Here is a 24,105-nt window from a genome sequence, read left to right as displayed (position 1 = left end):
CAGCTCTTCATCCCATCACAATAATGATTCACAAAATGCACCAAGCACAGCTCCCATCAGGTCAAATGGGCTCTGTGAGAAGCTCTGAGAATTGTGCACTCTCTATCTTCCTTGGGCATTGGTGCAGTTTATTCCTACACGCCCTGTTAAGAGGCCTCTAGAAGTCATCATCAGTGGATTTTACAATTCCCTGCAATCACATCCTAGGGAAAGGAACACCAAGCACTGAATGCTCCACTTCCTGCTTACGCCACACCTTCAGTATACTTTTAGAGTAATATCATGCTAATTTTACAGCCATAGCTCTCTCCAAAGAAACCTGAAAAATGTAAGGTTGTTGAGAGTTGTTAAGGGTAGAGGTAGAGGGACCCCTGACCATTAGGTCCATTCGCAGACGACTCTGGGGTTGCAGTGCTCATCTTGCTTTATTGGCTGAGAGAATCGGCATACAGCTTCTGGGTCATGTGGCCATAAGCCGCTTCTAGCGAAACAGAGCAGCGCACAGAAACACTGTTTACCTTCCTGCCGGAGCGGTACCTATTTATTTACTTGCACTTTGACATGCTTTTGAACTGCTAGGTTGGCAAGAGCAGGGACCGAACAATGGGAGCTCACCCCGTCGCGGGGATTCGAACCGCCAACCTTCTGATAAGCAAGCCCTAGGCTCTGTTGTTAGGAGACCCCTATTTCCCTCCCAGAGCTACAATTCCCAAAGTGGTTTAACAGTTAAGCACTTTTCCTGGAAGGAACACTGGGACTGTAGCTTTGGGAGGGGAACAGCATACTCTCCAAGTGTCCCGATTTTCCAGGGACAGTTCCAGAATTATGAAAGCCATCCCGGCTTCTGAGTTGATCCCAGAATGTCCCTGTTACTCATGTCAGTGCTGCCGCCACTGAGCTTGGGGAGGAGTATGAGCTAGCGCTGGTCCTAAGCAGCTGCAGGTGCAGCTACAATGAAGTATCCAGTTGCCTCTCCATGGCTGCTGCTCCTAGTGGCGGCTGTAGTGGCCGAGGAGGAGACACTGCTGCTGTAAAGGCCCAGCCCCACATGACCACATGATGCACCAGCTCTGAAGTGCAGGCAGAGGGCAGAGCTGCCCAGGGTGGGAAGAAAAGGGGGGGGGGGCAAAGTGAAGCAGAAGGAATTTTGATTTATTTTTCTAAAAAAGAAATGCTTTGTGAATCTGTGTCTAAATTTTCCCCTTTCCGAAATTTATTTATTGGTGGTGTGTTTGTGTGTGTGTGGGTTTTTTTTTTTTTGATAAATCTACTAAAGAATAAAATAAAATAAGGATTAAGGGGGTTTCTCAGGGTGGTGGAGGTCATATGCGCTGTGTCCCATTGATGTAGTGGTGCTGGCACTCACCTTTATTCTTATTAAAAATATTTTTATTAAGCAATTTCAACATAACAAATTATCAAACCATATATCTACGTACATTATTTCCCCTCTTTTTTCTCCCCCCCTTCCATCCCCCCTCCCCCCCACCAGGGACTTCCCTCAGCTCCTCTCTCTGATTTCTCTGCACATATTATTCTCTGCATGTTATAAAATTATACATATCCTTACCTTGTCTATCTATCATGTCATCAACCCATAAATTTGTGTATGTTTATTCAAAACCTGCCAAGCAGTCCAGTTCATTTTGTTGTCTTTTAATTTGTAAAAAGTTCCCATTCTTTCTTAAAGTTACAGTTGTCCTTGTCCCAGAGTTTGTATGTCAATTTAGCCAACTCTGCATAGCTCATCAATTTTTCTTGCCACTGTTCTTTTGTTGGGATTTCCTCATTCTTCCACTCACCTTTATTCTGATAGGAAATGCTCTTTGGTGGGGGATCAAGGAGAGTCAGTCGTGTGTGTGTGTGAGAGAGAGAGAGAGAGAGAGAGAGAGAGAAATGTCCCTATGTTCAACTGAGGAATGTTGGAGAGTATGGAATAGTGGTCTTTTAACACTGTTCAGCAGGCTTAACAAACTGAATTTTTGCATTCAGTTGTCATTCAACTCTAATCTTTATGCAGGGCTCATCCACATGTCTTGTGCCTAAAAAGCACACTTGGGCGGTTTCCCACTTGTCCCATGCTTCTAGACATTGGTTCAAGAGGTTTTCATGGAATCACAGAATCATAGAATTTTATAGTTGGAAGGGTCCCCAAGAGACATCTAGTCTAACCCCCTGCAATGCAGGAATCTCAACTAAAGCATCCATGACAGATGGCCATCCAATCTGGACAGAAGAGGCCCAGAGGGTGTTCAAGAGACTCAAGGCAATGTTGTCTCAGAAGAGTACTTAGCTCATCCCAACCCGCACCGGCCTATGACAGTGGAGACTGACGTGTCCAACAGGGTACTAGGAGCAGTTCTGTTGCAAGAGGGTGAGAATGGGGACCTGAGACCATGTGCCTTCCACTCAAAAGCTGAATCCATCAGAGCAGAATTACACCATTTGGGGAAAAGAATTGCTGGCTATCTGGGACACTCTGGGGACATGCTGACACTTTCTAAAGGGGGTGCAACACCAAGTGGAAGTGCGCACTGATCACAAGAATCTCGAACACTGGCAGATGGCTCAATACCTTAACCAGAGGCAGATAAGGTGGGCTCTGTGACACGCCAACAGGGCTGCTCCAGCTGCTCCCTACCCCCCAAGGGCTGTGGACTTTATCACTGACCTACTAGAGTCACAGTAACAGACCAGTGATATGGGTGGTGGTAAATCTGTTCTCAAAGATGGCACATTTTGTGCCCTGTAGGAAGTTTCCCTCGGCGCAGGAGATGGCACAGCTCTTTGTGGAACATGTGTTTAAACTGCATGGATTGCCTCAGAGAGTCAACTCTAATAGAGGAACACAATTTACCTCCCAGTTTTGGAGGAAACTGATGCAACTGCTGAAGGTAGAAGTTTGCCTCGCATCTGCTGGACACCCGCAGACAAATGGAGTCAGAAAGGACAAATGCCACCTTGCAACAGTACCGGTGATGCTACATGTATCCACAAGATGATTGGGTTCACAACAATGCAGTACACTCATCTACATAACAGACTCCCTTCTTTGTCTGCCTGGGATGACACCCATGCATCTTCCCAGGGCAAGAAGACAGCCTAGCAGTGCCAGCCACTGAACAGTTTGCAGAGGAACTAGAAGCTCTGCACAGATTACTTCAAGAGCAGCTGGAGTGAGCTAAAGACAAATGCAAGAGTGAGGCGGATAAGCATAGACAGCCAAGCAAGGAGATAAGGGTGGGGGATCAGTTGTGATTGTCTACCAAGGACTTGCTGAAAAACGTGTGGTACTGGAAGTTGGGCCCTCAGAGGGTGGAACCGTTTGAAGTGGTGGAGCAAATTAACCCTCTGTCGTTCAGGCTTCGACTGCCTGCATCCATGAAGATACATCCTTTATTTCATGGGTCACTGTTGTCTCCCATGATGCTGCCACATCTGTATCAAACACTAAAAGAGGCTCCCCCCTCTTCTAATGATAGAAGGGGAACCAGAATACGAGGTGTCACAATTGCAGACTCTCGCTGGAAGGGGAGGAGACTGCAGTATCTAGTGTCTTGGAAGGGTTATGGAGATGAGGAAAAGTCATAGGAGGATTCTGGGAACATGCACGCCCCTAGGTTACAGACGGAGTTCCCCCACAGGTACCCCAACAAACCCAAACCAAGAGGGTGGAGGGATGAACAGAAGGTGCTGGTGGAAGATGAAGAAAGTGAGGCAAAGTGGGGGCTCGAAAGAGAGGAGGACAATCAAGTTGGGGGTGAATGGGAAGAGAGTGAGGAGTGGTGGGAAGGCTTAGGTAGCTACCCTCAGAGAGAGGGGGAGCAGGATGAGGAGGATCCTAGGGGAGGGGGTGATGTCATGAATACTCTAGCTCCCAGCTTAGGAATGCAGCCGGTAGAAGACTGCAGTTTGCAAATGACAGGGTCAGATTTCTCTCAGAGAGAGGCCAGCAGGCAGATGCCGAAACCCGCTCCTCTTCACCTTGAGAGTCAGGTGTAGACCCAGTCGCCAAATAAGACTGGGTTGGAATGCAGCCACGGCTTGCAAGAGACACAAACAGGCGTGGATGAGAAGATTGACAGTCTGCCTTCTCAGGAAGAAGTTGGAGGGGATCCAATGAGACCACGAAGTCAATGGTGGGGGAGGGTGTATGACAGGAAACAGAATAAGAAACACAAGGGTCATAGGTTCCATTTATTCTTCTGGAAGAGGAAGGATTCTTTAGAAGAGTCAACTGAGTGATGATACCAGAGGCTTGGCTAGAGCCGTCCGGAGCTAATTGCTTGTTTTTGCAAAAATCCTACTTTTAAATTACGTATGAGTACTGTGTTATCAAACTGGGAACCTGGACTCCTGGGAACAGTGGCATTAGCTACCCCTCCCAGTTTGGTGTCATCTGCAAATTTGATGAGCATTCCCTCAATTCCTATATCAAAGTCATTTATAAAGACGTTAAACAACAGTGGGCCCAGGACAGAACCCTGCAGCACCCCACTTGTCACTTTCCCCCCCGCATGTCGAGGAACCATTAATAAGTACTCTTTAGGTTCGATCAGTCAACCAGCTACAAATCCACCTAACAGTTACCTCATCCAGTCTACATTTTACCTGCTTCCTCGTGAGAATTTCATGGGGTACTTTCTCAAAAGCCTTACTGAAATCAATATACGCTATGTCCACAGCATTCTCCTGATCCACTAAGTTTGTAATGCCGTAAAAAAAAGAAGAAATGTGATTAGTCTGGCATGACTTATTTTTGAAAAACACATGCTGGGTCTTAGCAATCACAGCATCCTTTTTTGAATGCTCACAGACTTGAAACTTTATGGTTATTCCATTTCTTAATTGCTACTTTGCTGTTTCCATTTCTTAATTGCTACTTTGCTGCCTTGGGTGGAAAGGGAATGTTAGAAACTTAGGGTTGTCTCCAACTAAGCCCTACTCAGAGTACACCCACTGAAATTAATGACTCTAATAGTTATATCTGATATTTTCAATGGACCTAATCTGAGTAGGACTAGCACTGGATATAATTCCTTATTATTACTGATGAAGATCTTACTTAATTATTTAAGTCATTTATGTTGCTGTTGTTTAGTCGTTTAGTCGTGTCCGCCTCTTCGTGACCCCATGGACCAGAGCACGCCAGGCACTCCTGTCTTTCACTGCCTCCCACAGTTTGGTCAAACTCATGTTGGCCACTTCGAAAACACTGTCCAACCATCTTGTCCTCTGTTGTCCCCTTCTCCTTGTGCCCTCAATCTTTCCCAACATCAGGGCCTTTTCCAGGGAGTCTTCTCTTCTCATGAGGTGGCCAAAGTATTGGAGCCTCAGCTTCAGGATCTGTCCTTCCAGTGAGCACTCAGGGCTGATTTCCTTCAGAATGGATAGGTTTGATCTTCATGGATCACTGCCTTGCCGTGGTGAAGGGGCTTGAACAACTCAGAGAAGCTATGAGCTATGCCGTGCAGGGCCACCCAAGATGGACAGGTCATAGTGGAGAGTTTTGACCAAACGTGATCCAACTTGGAGCAGGAACTGGCAAGCCACTCTAGTATCCCTGCCAAGAAAATTCCATGGACAAAGACAACAGGCATATAAAAGTCATTTATATACTGCTTAATTACTGTATTCAGATTTCTCAGTGGTGAAGAAAATGGGACAATAAACAATGAAAATGATGATTGTGATGCCTTTCTCTGTCTATCTGCACTTTCTTTTGTTGTTGCTACAAATGGCACATGCTTCTACCTTGTACCAAAAGCCAGGAACTTCAGCTAAACAGATATAATTGGTTTGCCCTTTCTTGAATAAGAGTGGACCTTTCTGGGCTCTGATAAAATAGATTATCTCTGAGCCTTGCACCCTCAATACTCTGCAAAGAGAAAAAGGGAAATGCTGACACAATTAATGTCTACTCATGAATATGCCTTTTGCCAGGGGCGTTAGGAACATACGGTACTGGCTTATACAGAGTCAATGGTCCACCTAGCCCAGTAATACCAACACCGACTGGCAGCAGCTCTCCAGGGTTTCAGACTGTGATCTCTCCCAGGCCTACTTGCAGATGCTGGGGAATGAACCTGGGACCTTGTGCATGCAAAGCAGGTACTCAAGCACTGATCGACCCCCGTTTTCCCCTTAGCATTTTTCATATCTTTATTTATAGATGCAAATGAAGCAAATTTTTAGAAGGAAAGCTGCCTTGTAAACAAAGTAATTTCTCTCCTGTTTTTCTTAAAAAATCATTTAATATAATGGGTCAAAATCCTTCTTTTTTAAAGCAATTGCTGTAGTTCGAGTGTGTATGGTGTTTTGTTTTTAAAGATGACCTCTCCTGGTATGCCCCACGGAGAGTCTCAAGGTCCATAAATAACAACACCCTAGTGGTCCCAGGCCCTAAGGAAGTTAGATTGGCTTCAACCAGAGCCAGGGCCTTTTCAGCTCTGGCTCCGGCCTGGTGGAACGCTCTGCCTCGTGAGACCAGGGCCCTGCAGGATCTGATTTCTTTCCGCAGGGCCTGTAAGACAGAGTTGTTCCGCCTGGCCTTTGGCTTGGAGCCAATTTGATTCCCTCCCTCCCTCTCTTTCTTTTTTCTTTTCCTTCTCCTCCTACAATGAGGCTACATTTTAATATTTTAATGTTCCATTATTTTAATGTTGTATTTTACTTTTGTTTTTAAGTTGTAATCATTCATCTTGTTTTTATTATTGCTTGTAAGCCGCTCTGAGCCCGGCTTTGGCTGGGGAGGGCGGGGTATAAATAAAAATTTTTTATTATTATTATTATTATTATTATTATTATTATTATTATTATAGATGTTGTGGCATCCCTGCTATGTTTGATAGCTCACCATCCTTCCATTGCGGTCCATTCAAATCTCCTTCCATTTTGGTCCATTCAAATCTGACTGTCTGGACACCACAGCCTTTCACTCCAAGCTCCTTCAACAATCTTGGTTACCACACACACTTTGATGGCCTCCACCATTGCTACTTTCCAGTCATTACCAACCCCTGACAAGATTTTAATGAGGCCAGAGGTCTCTGGATGAAATAAGAATGGGGTCCCAGAACTTTCAAAATGAAACCTAATGAAAAATATATGCTTGTTCTCCCATGAGCCATCTAATTTTCACATCTCACAAATTACCTCTGTTAATGCAAGCTGCACCCTGCTCCTGAATGACTTCAGACACTGAACTCTGGAGTCTTTGTCACATTATCTGGCACTGAGTAATTCCATACCAGTAGTCTGACATTTCCATTCAAGGGGGGAGGGAGGGGAAGAGAAAAGAGAGATATATAAATTGATTAAAATTCAACAGGCACAGAGTGTTCAGCTTTTAAAGGTCGGAGAATCCAGCAGATGATCAACTGTAAAATAATTCGACATTTACAGAGGTGAGGGTGGTGGAATGGGTGGAGAACAGGAGAACGTGTCCAGCTCTTTCACTGGCCAGATATTAACGGCTGAACCAGAATTAAAGCCAATGTAATTATAGTCTAACTAACAGACACAGTTGGAGTGTTTTAGGTAATCTGCACTTCTTGGAGAGACATTACGGAAAAGTTCTGAACAAAGAGGTGAGAAGAGCTATCCCTTCCTGGATTTTCCTGCTTCCCTTTGAGATACCTGGTTGTGAGAACAGGATGCTGGACTAGATGGGCCTTTGGTCCGATCCAGCAGGGCTCTTATGTTTGAAAGACATAGGCACATAGGAAGAGCCCTGCTGGATCAAACCAAAGGACTATGTAGTCCAGCATCCCGTTTCCCATAATGGTCAATCTCAGAGAAGCCCAAAATAAGGACATGAAGGGAACCACCACCTCTTACTCATATTCCTCCAGTGAGTAGTATTGGAGCTATCTTATTGCTATCATGACATGGATTGTTTTAATCCCTTCTTTGCCTGAGATCCCACTGCAAATCACTGAGAAAGCCACTGCCAGTCAGAGAAGACAGTACTGAACTAGATAGTTTGTTTGACCTGCTATAAGGCAACTTCCTATATCTGAGGATAACCTTAGCGTGATGACCTCTCCTTTAGTGGACCCCATTCTCCTTTCCGTATGGGAAACCATTGCATACAGAAGACCCCAGGTTCAATCCCCAGCACCAGCAGGCAGGACTGGGAATGGACTCCATCTGAAACCACAGAGAGCTGCTGCCACTCGGTGCAGGCAACACTGAGCTAGATGGACCAATGGCCTGACATAGAAGAAGGCAGCTTCTGGTCTTTCTGTGATGTTTTGAAAAGCTCCTGTCCAAAACCCCAAAGAGCTGCTGCCAATCAGAGTAGACAGTACTGAACTAGGCGGGCCAAACATCCGTCACAGTATAAGGCAGCTATGTTAATGCTTGCTTGTCAGGAAGAAAGCTGGGGAGTTATCAGGTGGTGTATGCTGCTATTTGCCCTTACTGCCTTTACTACTCACTTGCTCATCTCATCCCCTCTAGGGCAGAGAGAGTGTGGGGTAAACAAGCAGATTCCAACAGCAAACAGGAGGAGAAGCAGCTGACCTAGCAGGCTCTCAGATATGCCCCACCACCCTAGCCATGCTTGGTAAGTGCTCTATTATGTCAACTCCTGATGGCAGCCATGGGGTTTACAGCTGATGTTTGATCCCAGCTAGCTGACTTCCCAGACAACTGATGTGCCTTTTGTATGGAGCACCTGTGTTTACAAATATTTAAACTAGTTGTGAGGCACCAAGGGGTGTGTATGTCTCAAAACAAGGATTCTAACCACCAGTCAGACATACCAGTGCTCTGATACTTCATCCAACCAGGCAGATTTGGCTCTGTGGATCAAGAGCACCTTCTAGGTTGATGTTGAAGTCCAAATGCTTGTTGGTTGACCCTACAGTCCAAATAGAGGCACACTGTGTAATATAAAACTGACACCCAAGGACACTTCCAGAACATCACTCTTTTCAAGTGAGATTTGGCCACATACTGGCAAATTCAGGCTACACATTTAAAGTTTATCCGTTGCTGTTGCACAACAAACTTGACTCCCCAAAACTGGACTTGCGATAAACACAAATTAAAGAGAAATGTGCTGGAACATATAGGATAGCAATTACTTGACACAACTTCATATAAACTCAGAAGGAATGCTCAATAATCAGCTGGCATCAGCTAACTTCCCCACAGAGTTTGGGAAAACAAATCAAGATGTAAGTTCAATAAACCCAAGTCATTCCTGCAGTCTGAACTCCTCATCTCATCAGGTGCCTCGTCTTGTTTACTTCTTGATTTGCCTTTCCCACAATAGCTTGCTTTTGATTATGTCAAAGGTAGCCAATATAGTGCCTTCCTGATGTTGATGGACCACAGCTTCCATCATGCCTGATGACTGGCCATGCCACCTAGTGCTGATGGGAGTTGGAGGCCAATATCTAGAGGACACCATGTTGATTTCCAGATATGTAAACTACCTTTGGCTCTGTGGAGCCTTGTTTGCAAACTGCAGCCTGATGGTTCCTCTTACTCCACAATTAGCAATACAGTCGTACCTCGGCTCCCAAACACCTTGGGAGTCGCATGTTTCAGCTCCAGAATGATAGAAACTGGGAGTGTGTGTTCTGGTTTTTGAATGTTCTTTTGGAAGCCGAACATCTGGCTGGGCTTTCACAGCTAATCAGAAGCCGCGCTTTGGAAGTCAAACATTTCGGAAGTAGAACCGACTTCCATAATGGATTCAGTTTGAATTCCGAGGTACAACTGTACTTAATGTATGGGAGGAGTGCAACGATAAATTAATGCATAAAACATTGATTTCCTTCATGTTAGTAGCTGCTTGGTTAGAAATTGCAAAAACCTGGAAGTTGGTGGTCAGCTTAACTTTTGAACAATGGTTCCACAGATTTTTGCATATTGCACTTGAAGAAAACGTAAGTGTAGAATATAAAATTGGGCAAAGGGAAAGCAAAGCATTTTGGCTTTTGGGGAGTCTGGAGTCCACTCGTGGAATTCGTTACAGGATATATTACAGGATTCTCTCCTCACCCCCCTTCTCTTCTCTTTTCTTTCTCTTTGTTGTTGTTTTGTTTTTTACTTTAGTTTGATTAGTGTTTTTTATTATACTGTACAGTATATTAAAGGTAAAGGTAAAGGTACCCCTGCCCATACGGGCCAGTCTTGCCAGACTCTAGGGTTGTGCGCTCATCTCACTCTAGAGGCCGGGAGCCAGCGCTGTCCGCAGACACTTCCGGGTCACGTGGCCAGCGTGACGACGCTGCATCTGGCGAGCCAGCGCAGCACACGGAACACTGTTTACCTTCCCGCTAGTAAGCGGTCCCTATTTATCTACTTGCACCCGAGGGTGCTTTCGAACTGCTAGGTTGGCAGGTGCTGGGACCGAGCGACGGGAGCGCACCCTGTCGCGGGGATTCGAACCGCTGACCTTTCGATCGGCAAGTCCTAGGCGCTGAGGCTTTAAACCACAGCGCCACTAGAAAGTTTCGATTTTTTTATAGGAATACATTACAGGATATAGACTAGATCTTCATCTTCCATCTGCCTTCTTGAGACTGTTGAACCCGATCTGAAGTGGCTTATGTCCTCTGCCTTTGGGACTCTAATTTATTCTACTTTGGATATCCTCAAAAACTTTTCAACTGTTTGTTCTGTTGTTTTCTCATCAAGTATATCTACATCTACATATATCTGTATCTCTCTGCAGCCTGTTCCAGAGGCCTTTTTTTAATGTCCGTATTTCTAGGCTGCCTTTTAGGGCAAACCACTCCACAAAATACATTGTAAAAAAACCAACCATTTGGATCGGCAGTCTAAAGCCATTCACAGGCCAGCTATGCATCAAGTAAAACAGCTTAAAACAGTTGCAGACAAGCATCTCTATGAATCTTTCAAGAAAAAGCAACCTAAAATAACTGTGTTTTAAAGGCCTGTTTAAAAGCCTGTGTTGACGACACCATAGATAAATAATTTGTAAGAGAGTTCCATTTATGTGAGGCTACCACTGAGCAGGTTCTGTTTTTTTGTGCCTGCCAATCTGATTCATCTTCCAGGGGGGCCTATGCACAAGACCTCTATAACTTATCTCAGGGGCTGGGCAGGAACATATGGTTGAAGTCATTCCCCTGAACTGTGGGATGAAAGCATTCAAAACGTTAGGTAAAGGGTTAATGCTTGCAAGGGCTATAGAACGCTGAGGCAGTTATGTCCGTTGGTATAGCAGTGGCAGTTATTAACAGTCTTTTGTGTGAGAGCAGCAGGTATTTTTTGTTGTGCTGCTGTCTACCTCAGTTAGTCAGCCTGCAACATTATTTGTCTTAGAGACAAGCTTATGTAAGATGTATCAGCAATGTAAATAACATCTGTCTTGTATATTTAATCTAACAAGTGCAAGTACACTAAGTAAAAGTTATATGTTATTTAAACTTTAAACAGAGAATGTCTTGCGTAGTTTTTATAGGAGCTAAAAGGGAACTAATTAAAGGGTCAAACAACCCAGGCTCTCTTCTGCATAACTCTGTAAATGGGAACTAAAGTTTAATTCCCACACAAACAACCTGGCCCCATGCCCTTTAACTGTAAAGTGAAGCACCAAATCTTCATGATTCATCCTTCAAAAGCATATCAGTCCTTTGAAAACAAACTTGGATTAGTCTAACCCAGGGTGGGGGAAATATAGCCCGAGGGCCATATTCCCTTCTGTGAAACTTTCCAGGAGGCCACAGGCCAGTGGTGGGTAGGAACAGAATCTAAAGTATGTGAAGAGACAGATGCAGATTTCACTTTTGTACAGCAGGCTGGTTTCTAGACACACTTGCTTCCTACAGCGAGGCAAGAAGCATGATCAGAGTTCAAGGGCACATCCCAGCCAGGCAAAAGCACTCAAGGAGGGTAGAAGTCAGGTCTGGCAAGAGATTTGGCCTGGGGAGAGTTCTGAGAGCCAGCTGGAGAGGACTGGATAGTCTGCATTTGGCCCCTAGACCTGAGCTTCCCCAATGTTTCCTCTCTTGTTTCCAGTTCTCCCTTCAGGTGGGACCATTTCAGCATGGGCAAAAGTTGTCCACTCCAGCTGGCTCTAAACACAACACCAGTCTCAGAGAATTTCCTGTTGATTCAGAGTCCAGGAGAAGCCTTGTGTCCCCCTCACTGTGAATTCTCTTCATAGATGACAAGAACTCAGCATTCAATCAGGGATGCTTGGAGTGAATGTTTCAGAGAGGCTCAGGAATGTGCCAGCTTTGAGGGGGAAAAGGAAGGGGAGAGAGAGAGAGCAATCAGTGCAAAAGGCTTCAAGAGGATATACTGGGGGTTTTTTGGGCTGGGGGTTTATTCCTAGTGAAGAGATAGCTAATTTTGTGTGCTGTAGTTGTCATGGCAGCAGAACAAGAGGCTCACAAATTGATCTCAGGACTCCTGGAATTGATGGGCTGTCCTGGGGTGACAAGGAATAGAAGAAGCACCTGCTGGATCAAGCCAAGGTGGCCCACCCTGTCCAGCATCCAGTTGCCTACAGGAAACCCAAAAGCAGGACCTCAGCGCAACAGCACTCTCCCCTCCTGTGGCTTCCAGAAACTGCTATTCAGAAGCAAACATCCTCTAACCATTGAGGTAGAGCATAGCCATCCTAGCTAGTAGCCACCAATAACCATATCCTCCATCCATTTGTCTAATCCTCTTTTTAAAGGCACCCTAATTGGTGGGACGCAGGTGGCGCTGTGGGTTAAACCGCAGAGCCTAGGACTTGCCGATCTGAAGGTCGGTGGTTCGAATCCCCGCAACGGGGTGAGCTCCCGTTGCTCAGTCCCTGCTCCTGCCAACCTAACAGTTCGAAAGCACATCAAAGTGCAAGTAGATAAATAGGTACCGCTCCAGTGGGAAGGTAAACGGCGTTTCCATGTGCTGCTCTGGTTCGCCAGAAGTGGCTTAGTCATGCTGGCCACATGACCCGGAAGCTGTACGCCGGCTCCCTCGGCCAATAAAGCGAGATGAGCGCTGCAACCCCAGAGTTGGTCACGACTGGACCTAATGGTCAGGGGCCCCTTTACCTTTAGTTGGTGGACATCACTGCCTCATGTGGGAGCAAATTCTATAGTTTAACTATGTGCTGTGTGAATTAGCCATTTCTTTTGCCAGTGGCAGAAACACTTGCATTGCATGCAAAAGGTCCCAAGTGTGTTCCCTGGCATTTCCAGGCAGGGCTTGAAATGTCTCCTCTCTGAAGCCCTGGAGGGCTGCTACCAGTCAGTGTAGACAGTACAGAGCTAGGTGGACCAGTGGGCTGGTGTATAAGGCAACTTTCTATGTTCCAAAGGTCATGGTTTGGAATATACATACATACATATATACATACATACATACATATACATATGAGTGTGTGTGTGTGTGTGTGTGTGTGTGTGCGCGTGCGCGCACACGTATACTCACACATAAATACATATAGGTATGTGTGTTTGTTTTCATCTTGATATTTTATTGATTTTAAGGTAGTAATCTTAATTATAGTTTGCTGTTTTCTCCGATACTGTCCGATACTGTCTTTTTTCTTGATTAGTGTTCAATTCTACATATGTTCAATCCACACTATGTATGTTGTTAGGAGTGATGCAAAATTAAAGATATATTTCAATCTGGGAAGAACAGCAAATTAAGCAATGTGTCTGGGGTTTGTTGACTTTAAAAATGATCTTTATAAAGGAAAGGAAGGATTAAACAATTTCTTAGGTAGTTATATTCATATATTTATCTATTCACATGATAGTTGTTGAACTTGATTTGGCTCTGTGTGTGTGTGTGTGTGTGTGTGTGTGTGTATTCCTGAACTTCCAAGTTCAGAGCACAGCTCACTCATTTAAGATAGGAGTCACCAAGCTATGTGGGACTTCAGGTAAATTAGGCATGTTGAGAAAGTGCCATGCTCTTTGTAAGTGGGCAACTTACAAAGAGTTGCTCACACAAGTACAACAACAATTGGAATCGAAAAGTATGACAGTTAGTTACAGATTGGTTGCAATACCATCAAGTAAATGATGTGTTTAAAATAGACGAGAAAAATGGATTTAGAACAGAAATTTCAAGGTTTGAAAAGGAATTATTGGAAAATAATGTGAAGTCACTTTCTAAAATGTATAAATTGTTGCTAGAGTGGCATACTAAGGATGAAGAAGTTAAATCGTTAATGATAAAATGGGCACAATATCCAATTTTAATCTTGGGGAAAATTATGGCGGGAAGGCTTAAAATTTACAGCGTGCTGTGCGTTGAAGGAAAACTACATGACAATGATGTATCACAGTGGTATTGAACAGCTGTAAAATTAGCTAAAATGTATAGAACTGCTTGCAATGTTTGCTAGAAATGAAGGGAGAAGGAAGGCACGTTCTTCAGAATACTTAAGCATTCTGGGAAATGATTTACAATGAGTTGAAGAAAATGTTTAAAATAACATTTGTGAAAAAACCAGAGGCTTTTTTTGTTAGGCATTTTAGGTACAGAGATTCTGAGGGAGCAGAAATGACTATTCATGTATGCGATGACAGCAGTGAGGATACTACTGGCCCAGAGATGGAAAGAAGACAAAGTTCCAACCAGAGAGGAATGGCTGATGAAGATGATGGACTATGCTGAAATGGTGAAATTAACTGGGAAAATCAGAAACCAGGAAGAGAAGAATATTAAGAAGGAATGGGAAAAATTCATAATGTACTAAAGAGAACACTGTAAACAACTGAAAACTTTGGCAGCATTCGAGTAATGCTTGTAATGTATGAATAACTATGGAAAAATGGATTACTGTTCTTTTAACAAGTTAGAGAAAATAAGATAAGCAGATGAAAAGAAAGATTGATAATGGTAACCATGGAAGGGCGGAGGGAAGGCAAGGGATTTAAAGAATCCTAAATGAGGAGGTGAATGATTTGTTTGAGTTTAAATTTATTATGTAGAATTTAATAAAAAATTATTTATTTATTTTTAAAAGAGAAAGTGCCATGGGCACCAATCACAAAATGACTACTAAGGTATGTGTAAAGGTAAAGGGACCCATGACCATTAGGTCCAGTCGTGACCGACTCTGGGGTTGCGGTGCTCATCTGGCTTTATTGGCCAAGGGAGCCGGCATACAGCTTCCGGGTCATGTGGCCAGCATGACTAAGCCGCTTCTGGTGAACCAGAGCAGCGCATGGAAAAGCCGTTTACCTTCCCACTGGAGCGGTACCTATTTATCTACTTGCACTTCGTGCTTTCGAACTGCTAGGTTGGCAGGAGCTGGGACCGAGCGACAGGAGTTCACCCTGTCGCGGGGATTCGAACCGCCAACCTACTGATCGTCAAGCCCTAGGCTAAATGACTGCCATGGGTGTGGCACCTCAGGCCCTTCTTTGTGTGCTCCCTCCACAAGAGGTCCAGGTGTGGCAACATGAAAACAGAGTCTTTTCAGTGGCGACTCCCCATTTATGAAATGTTCTCCCCAAGGAGGCCCACCTGGTGCCTTTATTACATATCTTTAGGTGCCAGGTAAAGTGGTTTCTCTGTAATCAGGCCTTTGACTGACTAAACAATTTATGGGCTTTTAAATGTGTTTGAGGGAGGGCAGTTATTGGTCTCATTTGGTATTTTTATGTCGTAAACTGTCCTGTGATCTTCATATTAAGGTTGTTTTTATAAAACATAATTACAGTGGTACATCAGGTTAGATACGCTTCAGGTTACAGACTCCAGTAACCCAGAAATATTACCTCTGGTTAAGAACTTTGCTTCAGGATGAGAACAGAAATTGTGCAGCAGTGGTGCAGCAGCAGCATTAGCTTCAGGTTAAGAACAGTTTCAGGTTAAGAACAGACCTCCAGAGCAAATTACGTTCTTAACCTGAGGTATCACTGTATATGTAACAATACATAATTATAAAACAAACAAATAATAAGAACAACAAGAACACAATATGGCTGTCTTGCATGTGCCATAATACAAAATGACTGCCCTGGATTGTGGAGTAAAACAAAATGGCTGTCATTTTGTTTTACTCCACATTTTGTTTTACTCCTATATAAAAGGTTAGAAAGAACCAAAAATGGTGTAGATATGCCACCCCAAGTAATTTTGATATTTGAGGGGTTATATAATAAGACCTTTTGCTTGTGCCATAGGAGGTACTGGCAGGTGGACCGTTACCCACAAATGTAATGTTGACAACCCCCTCAGATAGCCAGCTTTCTAAGGTCTACCTGCCATTTTCTCTCGTGAGAGTGTTTTTGTGCTGCCTCGTGCAATGGGCTGACATTTAAGTTTTAGAGCAGAGGCTGGAAATAATGGCTTTTTTGCTGAGCTCCTTGCTAATCACAAACTGCTTTCGCATATTGAAAATGAGTTCTGCTCAGGACTATTGATTTTTTTGCTCTTTGCTGTTCTTTATTTCATGCTCTGCGTCAAGATGCTTAACCTTACAGGGCTGGGATTTGCCACAACTCAGTTGTCACAACTTATGCAGCCCTTTCCGCTCCTAAGTGTGAGAATTAATGATGGAGCAAAGACAGTAAGGTGGAGAAGGGGCATCTTAAGATTCAGGGGTGCTCAAAGGAGTAGAAATGGTGGCTAGATTTTATCACATGCTATTGTCAAACCTTTAGAGCCAGCTTGGTGTAATGGAAAAGCGGGGAATCCTTTTCGGCCTGAGGGCCACATTCTCTGCTGGGAAACCTTCCAATAGCCAGTGTTGAGTGGGACCAGAGGCAAAACTGGGTGAAACAAAGAATGTAAATTTTACCTTTGTGCAGTAGACTGTATTGTACACCCACTTCAAAGAAGGTGTGAAACAGGGCCAGTGAAAGGTATGGTTTGGGGAGGGTTTTGAGGGCCAGACAGAGAGGTCCTGTGGGTCACATTTTGCCCTTGGGTCTGAGGTGCCCCATCCCTGCCCCTTTGTGTAAAGATGCAAGGAAGGTATTGAACCTGGGAAATCTTCTGTATGCTGCAAATCATCTGCTTTGTCACTGAAATATGCTGCCAGGAGCTGCTGCCTCACAATGGCTATGCAATGCTGGAAGCTGTAACGTTGCACTCTCAGCAAGGGCAATTGCTCTTTACCCTATATACAGCTCGCAATAGCTCATATGTCTGGGCGATTACTAAGGTAATGTTGAACAGCAAATGCAGCTGCCTATTTTCCATCTCCCTCTTTCTTGCTAGCATTTGATGTTCAAGGATTACAAACAATTTTCAAATCAAACATGTGTTAAATGTCACCTTTCAGCTACATTCGCTTGCTAAAAAGAACCTTAAGATATCAATTCCTTTCCCCACCCCCAGAGTATTTTTTTTTTTTAAGAACAAAGAGATTTGGAACAGCACACATTGCGTAGGAAATTTGAGTTCCTCATAGGTATTGTAGGGCAATTTCCTTTTTTAAAAAAATCATTAACAAATCAAATGCTATTACCATGGCTTTCATCATTTGGGGCTTGTCAGTTTTCTACTTTCTCTGGAGTTCCATGTAAGGAGGATGCAAATACACATGCTGGAGTGGCTGCTGCTGTTCCTATTCTCAAAAAGGGTTGGTGGTGGGTAGGTGAGCAAGCTTTTGGAATTTCAAAACCATCCATTCAAATAATGGGGCACCTAAAAAAATATAAATGTTTGATGCCTTTTAAACAGATTGGCTGTGAGGAACCTCTTTTTTTTTTTGCTTTTTTTTTTGTCACTGCATGCTTTCTCTTAAACAGTTGAGGGTTGAATACCAGTTGTGGTTGGGGCCAGAGGCAAAAATGGACAGAAACATTGCCTTTCCCCTCTTTCTTCCACCCCTTCTCTCCCTCTCTCTGAATTCCCTGTTTTTCTCCCTCTTTTTCCTTCTCTCCTCTGTCAGTCTTTCTCTCCTCCTCTCTTATTTCTGCTACCCACTTCCCTTCCCTTTTGACACCATCTTCCAGTTGCTGTGCGACTTGGGGCAGTCCTGAACAGATGCTGGTTTGACAACATCTGCGTTCATCACCCATGGGAGAGCTAAAAACTGTGGCAAGTCGTCTGTCTAACTGGTTTGGGGGCTTGCCCCTAGTTATGGTGCAAGTCAAATAAATGGGCCTCCCTTGTTCTCTTAGATTCAGGCAGGTGGTATGGGCAGCTCAGAAGGGCCTTCACGCAAATATGTCCGTGGAATGGCAGAGGGCTGGTTGGAAAGCTGAAAGCCCACCGCTGCTACATGGGAGATGAATGGAAAAAAAGGAAATACAAATGCCCCCCTCCCCCACTGCTAGGAGCAGTTAGGAGCTAGGTGAAGCCATAGATCTAAAAATAGTGTAGACATGCACATACTGGTCAGGTTCTGTTTTGACTTGAAATAGTTTTAGGAGGCTTCCCTGAGTCCAGTTCAGGCAGAGTCAATATGCAAGGTTCAGTCAAGTCCTAAGGTCAGGAATATCTCAGTTAACATAGTCAGATGGCCCACGGGTCAAGAAAGCCAACAGTCCAAGGTCATGGGAAGTAAGACAGGAATGATGAACGTTGTTTCCAGGAACTGACTGAGGCTGGAACCCTGCTTAAGAAAGCTGGAGCCAGCTGGTTCTCATTAGGAGCAAGAAGGCTGATCAGTAGCAGGTGGAGTCACTTTGTCTTTTGCCCCTTCAGGCTGTTGCTCAGCAGGTAAAGCCAGTTCCTGGCCCATGATAGGATGCAACACTGGATGAGACAAAAGAAGGTAAGTTTGGGCAGAATTGTGATGAGAGAAAGAGTAACAAAGATGTATTCCCCCACATGTACTTTGTTTTTGTCAAATCGTTTTTATTAATTTTTCAAATTTTACCAAATCAGCCACAAATTAGGAAAAATTTAATACAATTTCCTCCTTCATGGATCACTGCCTTGCCGTGGTGAAGGGGCTTGAATAACTCAGAGAAGCTATGAGTTATGCCGTGCAGGGCCACCCAAGATGGACAGGTCATAGTGAAGAGTTTTGACCAAATGCGATCCACCTGGAGCAGGAATACTTTGGCCACCTCATGAGAAGAGAAGACTCCCTGGAAAAGACCCTGATGCTGGGAAAGATGGAGGGCACAAGGAGAAGGAGATGACAGAGGACGAGATGGTTGGACAGTGTTCTCGAAGCATGAGTCTGACCAAACTGCGGGAGGCAGTGGAAGACAGAAGTGCCTGGCATGCTCTGGTCCATGGGGTCATGAAGAGTCAGACATGACTAAACGACTAAACAACAACAATACAATTTCTCCAAAAAATGGTTTGCTGCACTCCATTCTTGATGTGTCCAAAGTTTCCTCTTGTTGCTGCTTTATTTTCCTAGTTGTTTCTGTCAGCATCCTTCAGGGGTTGAGATACCAGCTGGATAGCCCCCAGCTGGATCATGCCCTTCCAGCCGTGACGAATCCCAATCTCAGGTGCAATGTAAATCAGCGACTCAGGTTTCAAAAGCCTGAGCACGATGTATCAGCAGAGCATGCTGCACAAACAGAAGAGGCGCCGAGGCTTGTGGAAACATACTAACAGCTAAAGATTTATTAAGCATAAATCAGGACAAAGAAAACATGTTGTCTCCCTTTCTTCTCCTCAGAGAGAGAGTAAAAAACAAAAGTTATACACAATACGGAAGTTCCCAGCAGACTGTGCTGGAATGTAAACAGACATGTGACGCGCAACAGTTCCATGTCTGTAACTAAAGGTGGAATGGAAATTTCTAAGAGTTTCTAGTTCACATCCACCCCTTACAATTCACCTTATATTACAATAGCTTTTTTATTTAAAAAACTTATTTATCCTTAACCATCAGCACAGGTTACGCTACAAATTATCAATCCACAATAAATCAGCAATTATCATTTCTAAAATGAATTCCTTTCCTTCCTTCTGCATGTATGAATGCCCCAAAGTTCACTTTCACTAGATTTTTCTACTTTTCTTCTTATCTGCGCAGTCCACTTTGTCCAAGATTCTGTCCAGACCTCTTAAATTTCCAGTCCACGTACCTCCTGTTGTAGTCTGTTGTCCATTCTAAAATAGAAATCCCAAGGAGAGTTCAAGATCCTGCGTCTTCACACACACCCTGCTTCTTCAGAGGCAGGAGTGGGGCACAAAGATGGCCGCAGGAACCGTGGTCCCCTTAATCACCTCAAGTGTTTTCAGAGTGTTTTACTTCCCTCTGCCTAAGTCTCTCCTGGGAATGGAAGAGCTACCATCATGGCCTCGGACAGAAACAGGACTTTGTAGAGATCTTGAGAGGACAGGTCCTTCTGAAAGTGAAGATGGAGAGATGGAGGAAAACTCAGTGTTGAAAAATGGGAACCTCTGCTTCCTGCTCACACTTGCAGAGTGGGTGTGGACTTGTGGTTGTAGTTGTAGTTGTGGCTGGCCACTGCAGAGTCACTCATTTTTATAATTTATTTTTGCATTTTCAATTTTACATACAATAAGCAAAAGAAAAGTAGACAAACACAATAAAAACATGAAATCACCTTTGACTTCCTCCCCTCACCATTTGTGGATCCTCATGTAAGGACTTTCTCTCTGCATCTCTTCCGTAACTCTATTATTATAAATCCTTTGCCAACGCACAGTTCAAATGTTTACTACAAGTTTTCTGTCAAACCTACCAATGAATGTAGTTGTTTGCAATAATTTTCAAATAAATTATAAACTTTCCCCATTCTTTAATAAATTTGCCTCTTCCTGGTTTCTAATTCTTCCTGTAAGTTTTGCCATTTCAGCATAGTTCATCAATTTTATCTCTTTCCGTCTTTGGGCTAACCGAATCCTGGCAGCCTCTGAGGAATCACTCCTTGCAAGTCACCTGGTTATGGAAACAGCTGGGTCAGAAGGTGAGTGTCAGGATGGCAGCCCTTGTTAGGGGATGCTCTGCAATGTGCCACTCTGGCTGAAAGCAGGAGAGACAGGAGTCCCAGAGCTGAGCATCAGCTTGCAGCACCACAGCAGCTGGCAGCAAGCTCAAGTGGAATCCAGAAGGTTGGGCAAAAGAAATGAGAGAATGGAAGGTCAATTGAGAAAGGCAGGAGTTTGAGTTGGAAGCTCAGTGATGAGCCAGTAAAATATGCCTACTACTGATGTAAGGAGATCCCTGATGGCCTAGGCACCTCAGGAGTTGTGAGGAGGTCACCCAGTTGCAGAAACAGGGCTGATGGGAATTGCTTCAAAAATAAAAAAATGTTGAAGATTGTGCTGCTGTATTTAGACTGTTTGAGTTTTATGTTAACTGCTTTAGCACAGATTTGTGGAAACTGTATTTGTGGAAATTGCAATCCATAAATAAACTACAGTGGTACCTTGGGTTAAGAACTTAATTCGTTTTGGAGGTCTGTTCTTAACCTGAAACTGTTCTTAACCTGAGGTACCACTATAGCTAATGGGGCCTCCCGCTGCTGCTACGCCATCACCACATGATTTCTGTTCTCATCCTGAAGCAAAGTTCTTAACCTGAGGTACTGTTTCTGGGTTAGTGGAGTCTGTAACCTGAAGCGTCTGTAACCGTCATTGTAACTTTGACTAACAAGGTTGTTGAAATTTGAGCAGGCTTTCAGCATTCAGTACTAGGTGGAAACAGCCATGCTTGTGCCCATACTGAGAGACAGAAGCTATGGAAACCCAAGTTTCCCCGGGTGAGATATTGAAAGGCATGGCAGAGTGAAGCAGAAAGTTGCCAACACCTCTAAATCTCCTTCCTCTTCTAGCTGAGAAGCACAGGCCACAAATCTATGGACTGGGGCATTTCTGCATCAGAGACACACATTATACACCTCTCATGTCCACTCTCCTTCTTCTTTCCTTGACTGATCACCCTTAAATCAATGAGTCATACTGGCAGTGTCATTACCCTCAGTGCTAATGATAAAATAATGACTCACTGCCTCATATTTGCCACCTGGATTGCCTGATGTGCAGATGGCTCTTTTAATATCCAGGCAACTGAAGCTCCAGAGATTTAGTTCCCTGAATAAGAGAGTTGCAGAAAAAGGGTTTCCTGTGTTCTCTTCTCCTGTCCACTCTGTGCTGCCTTTAGGAAACCAAAGAAGGGCATTGTGAAGATTGCCAGATTTCTAGGTTGGGCTAAATATTTGGGAGTTTTAGCTTCGTTTTCAAGGCCTACAAGGGAGGTTCAACTGATTTAGTTTAACTATGTGGTTTAGTTAAACTTCCACAAGATGTATTGATCACCAGCCTGGCCAATTAGCTAAATTCATTGAGGATAAAGGTATCAATGGTTATTAGCCATTATGGCAATGTTGTGCTTCAACCTTGTTTGTGGGCTTCCCATTGGTGCATCTGGTTAGCCAATCTGAGAATAGGATGTTGAATCAGATGGGCCTTTGGCCTGCTCCAGCAGGGCACCTCTTATGTTCTAAGGAAGAAGAAGAAGAGTTTGGATTTGATATCCCGCTTTATCACTACCCGAAGGAGTCTCCAAGCGGCTAACATTCTCCTTTCCCTTCCTCCCCCACAAGAAACACTCTGTGAGGTGAGTGGGGCTGAGAGACTTCAGAGAAGTGTGACTAGCCCAAGGTCACCCAGCAGCTGCATGTGTATGAGCGGAGACGCGAACCCGGTTCACCAGATTACAAGTCCACCGCTCTTAACCACTGCACCACACTGGCTCTCTAGAGATTCCACCTCAGGATTAAAAGTGTTCCCCATAAGACTTGCTTCTATAGTTTTCCTTAAAAACATATTTTGTTTTTCAAGGAAAAAACAAATCAGCAACAGTCAGTATTTCTTGTAAATTTCAACTGTTGGAAAATTAGAGATCAGCAAATATCACAATTCCAAAGCAGTTTATTTGGGTTTCTCTTCCCCCTGCTTTTCCCCTTGTAATATTGCAAGAAAAATACTGAACTCAGATGCAACAATCTTCTATGCATTGTTTTTGCTGACTCTAGATATGTAATAAATAGAAATCATTTCCCCAGAAAGTCAGCCAGAAATAATAAATTGCATGCCCCTGTAATGTGGACTGAAATCCTGTCCATACCTATTTATCTCTCCAAACCAGTGTTTTTGAGTTGCAGAAAATTCAAGTGCATTCTGCAACATGTCATTGATGCAACAGTAGTACACTATAGGTGGATTTATACCGTGGCATTCATACATCATTCTGCTTTATTAGGTCCCATCCACACTATACATTTAAAGAAGTATCATGTCACTTTAAACAGTCATGACTTCCCCCCAAAGAATCCTGGGAGCTGTCATTTGTTATGGGTGCTGGGAGCTGCTAGGAGACCCTTATTCCTCTCAGAGAGCTACGGTTTCCAGAGTTCCCTGGAAAGAGGGATTGATGTCCAACTGCTTTGGGAATTATATAACTTTGAGGAGAATAGGAGGTCTACTAACAGCTCTCAGTACCCTTAATAAACCACAGTTCCCAGAATCTTTTGGAGGAAGCTAGGGAGAAGTGTGAATTTTGAAGGATAACTCTGTATTCCCCACCCCCACCCCTAAAAGTGCAAATGAGGTAGGGTTTCCCTTTAAATGTGAAATGAATTAAAGCTCCACCATTGGCTTCCACCTCCTGCCATCAGTGTAAGAAGCCCACATGGCCTCTACAATATCTGTTCTCCCTTCTGCTCTCTGTAGATCCCCTGCACTGCTTCAAGACTCTTCCCAACTCTCAACAAACCGGAAGTTTCCAGAAGAGGGCAACAAAGATGGAGAAGAAGAACCTGTGATTTCCTGGTTACTAATGGACACTTCTAGAACATGCTCACCAAGCCCAATGTTTATGCGTCATTCATCGTCTGTGGATTGTTAGCAACAGAAAAGTATAACATAAATAAGAACAGTTATTTTTACATTCAGAGGCATTTACCTATTCATAATTAACATCTTCCTAAAATAAATACATAATTAGATGTCTCATGTAAAAAAGAAGACAGAGTTACAGATGAGTTTATGTAGGTTATATGAAGGTTGATTATAATGGAAAATTAATTACAAGCATCTTGGACTAAGTGACTGGCATACTATTTTGTTTTGCAATAATTAAGGGTGTTAATAGTAAACAATGAACAAGGAGATATCAAAAGGTTTAAATGGAACAAAATTATTTAGGGTCTTAATTAGGAAATAAAAAGGAAAAAAGCCACCGCTTATTTGTTGAAACATTAAAACTTAATA

The 24,105-nt window shown here is 43.7% G+C and overlaps 2 long non-coding RNA genes across 4 annotated transcripts; one reads left to right on the top strand and one right to left on the bottom strand.

Moving 5' to 3' along the window:
* Positions 1-5,660: 5,660 nt before the first annotated feature.
* Positions 5,661-17,598, bottom strand: LOC310669354. Of its 3 annotated transcripts, none has more exons than XR_014507130.1 (4): positions 16,602-17,598; positions 10,499-12,222; positions 7,156-7,257; positions 5,661-5,878 (listed from the first exon to the last, which is right to left on the bottom strand). It is a non-coding gene; the product is annotated as an uncharacterized lncRNA (long non-coding RNA). The 3 variants fall into 3 exon arrangements; XR_014507131.1 differs by lacking the exon at positions 5,661-5,878 and having other exon boundaries at positions 6,890-7,257; positions 16,602-16,715; positions 17,417-17,598; XR_014507132.1 differs by lacking the exon at positions 5,661-5,878 and having other exon boundaries at positions 6,890-7,257; positions 16,602-17,597.
* Positions 17,599-18,498: 900 nt separating this feature from the next.
* On the top strand, positions 18,499-24,074 carry LOC310669366. The gene is made up of 3 exons (XR_014507143.1): positions 18,499-18,670; positions 20,688-20,798; positions 23,566-24,074. It is a non-coding gene; the product is annotated as an uncharacterized lncRNA (long non-coding RNA).
* Positions 24,075-24,105: the final 31 nt, after the last annotated feature.

Source organism: Podarcis tiliguerta (genome assembly GCF_965153285.1).
Source record: "Podarcis tiliguerta genome assembly, chromosome: Z".
NCBI lineage: Eukaryota > Metazoa > Chordata > Lepidosauria > Squamata > Lacertidae > Podarcis > Podarcis tiliguerta.
The sequence above is the reverse complement of the archived record's forward strand: the minus strand, read 5'-3'. Positions and strand labels throughout refer to the sequence as shown.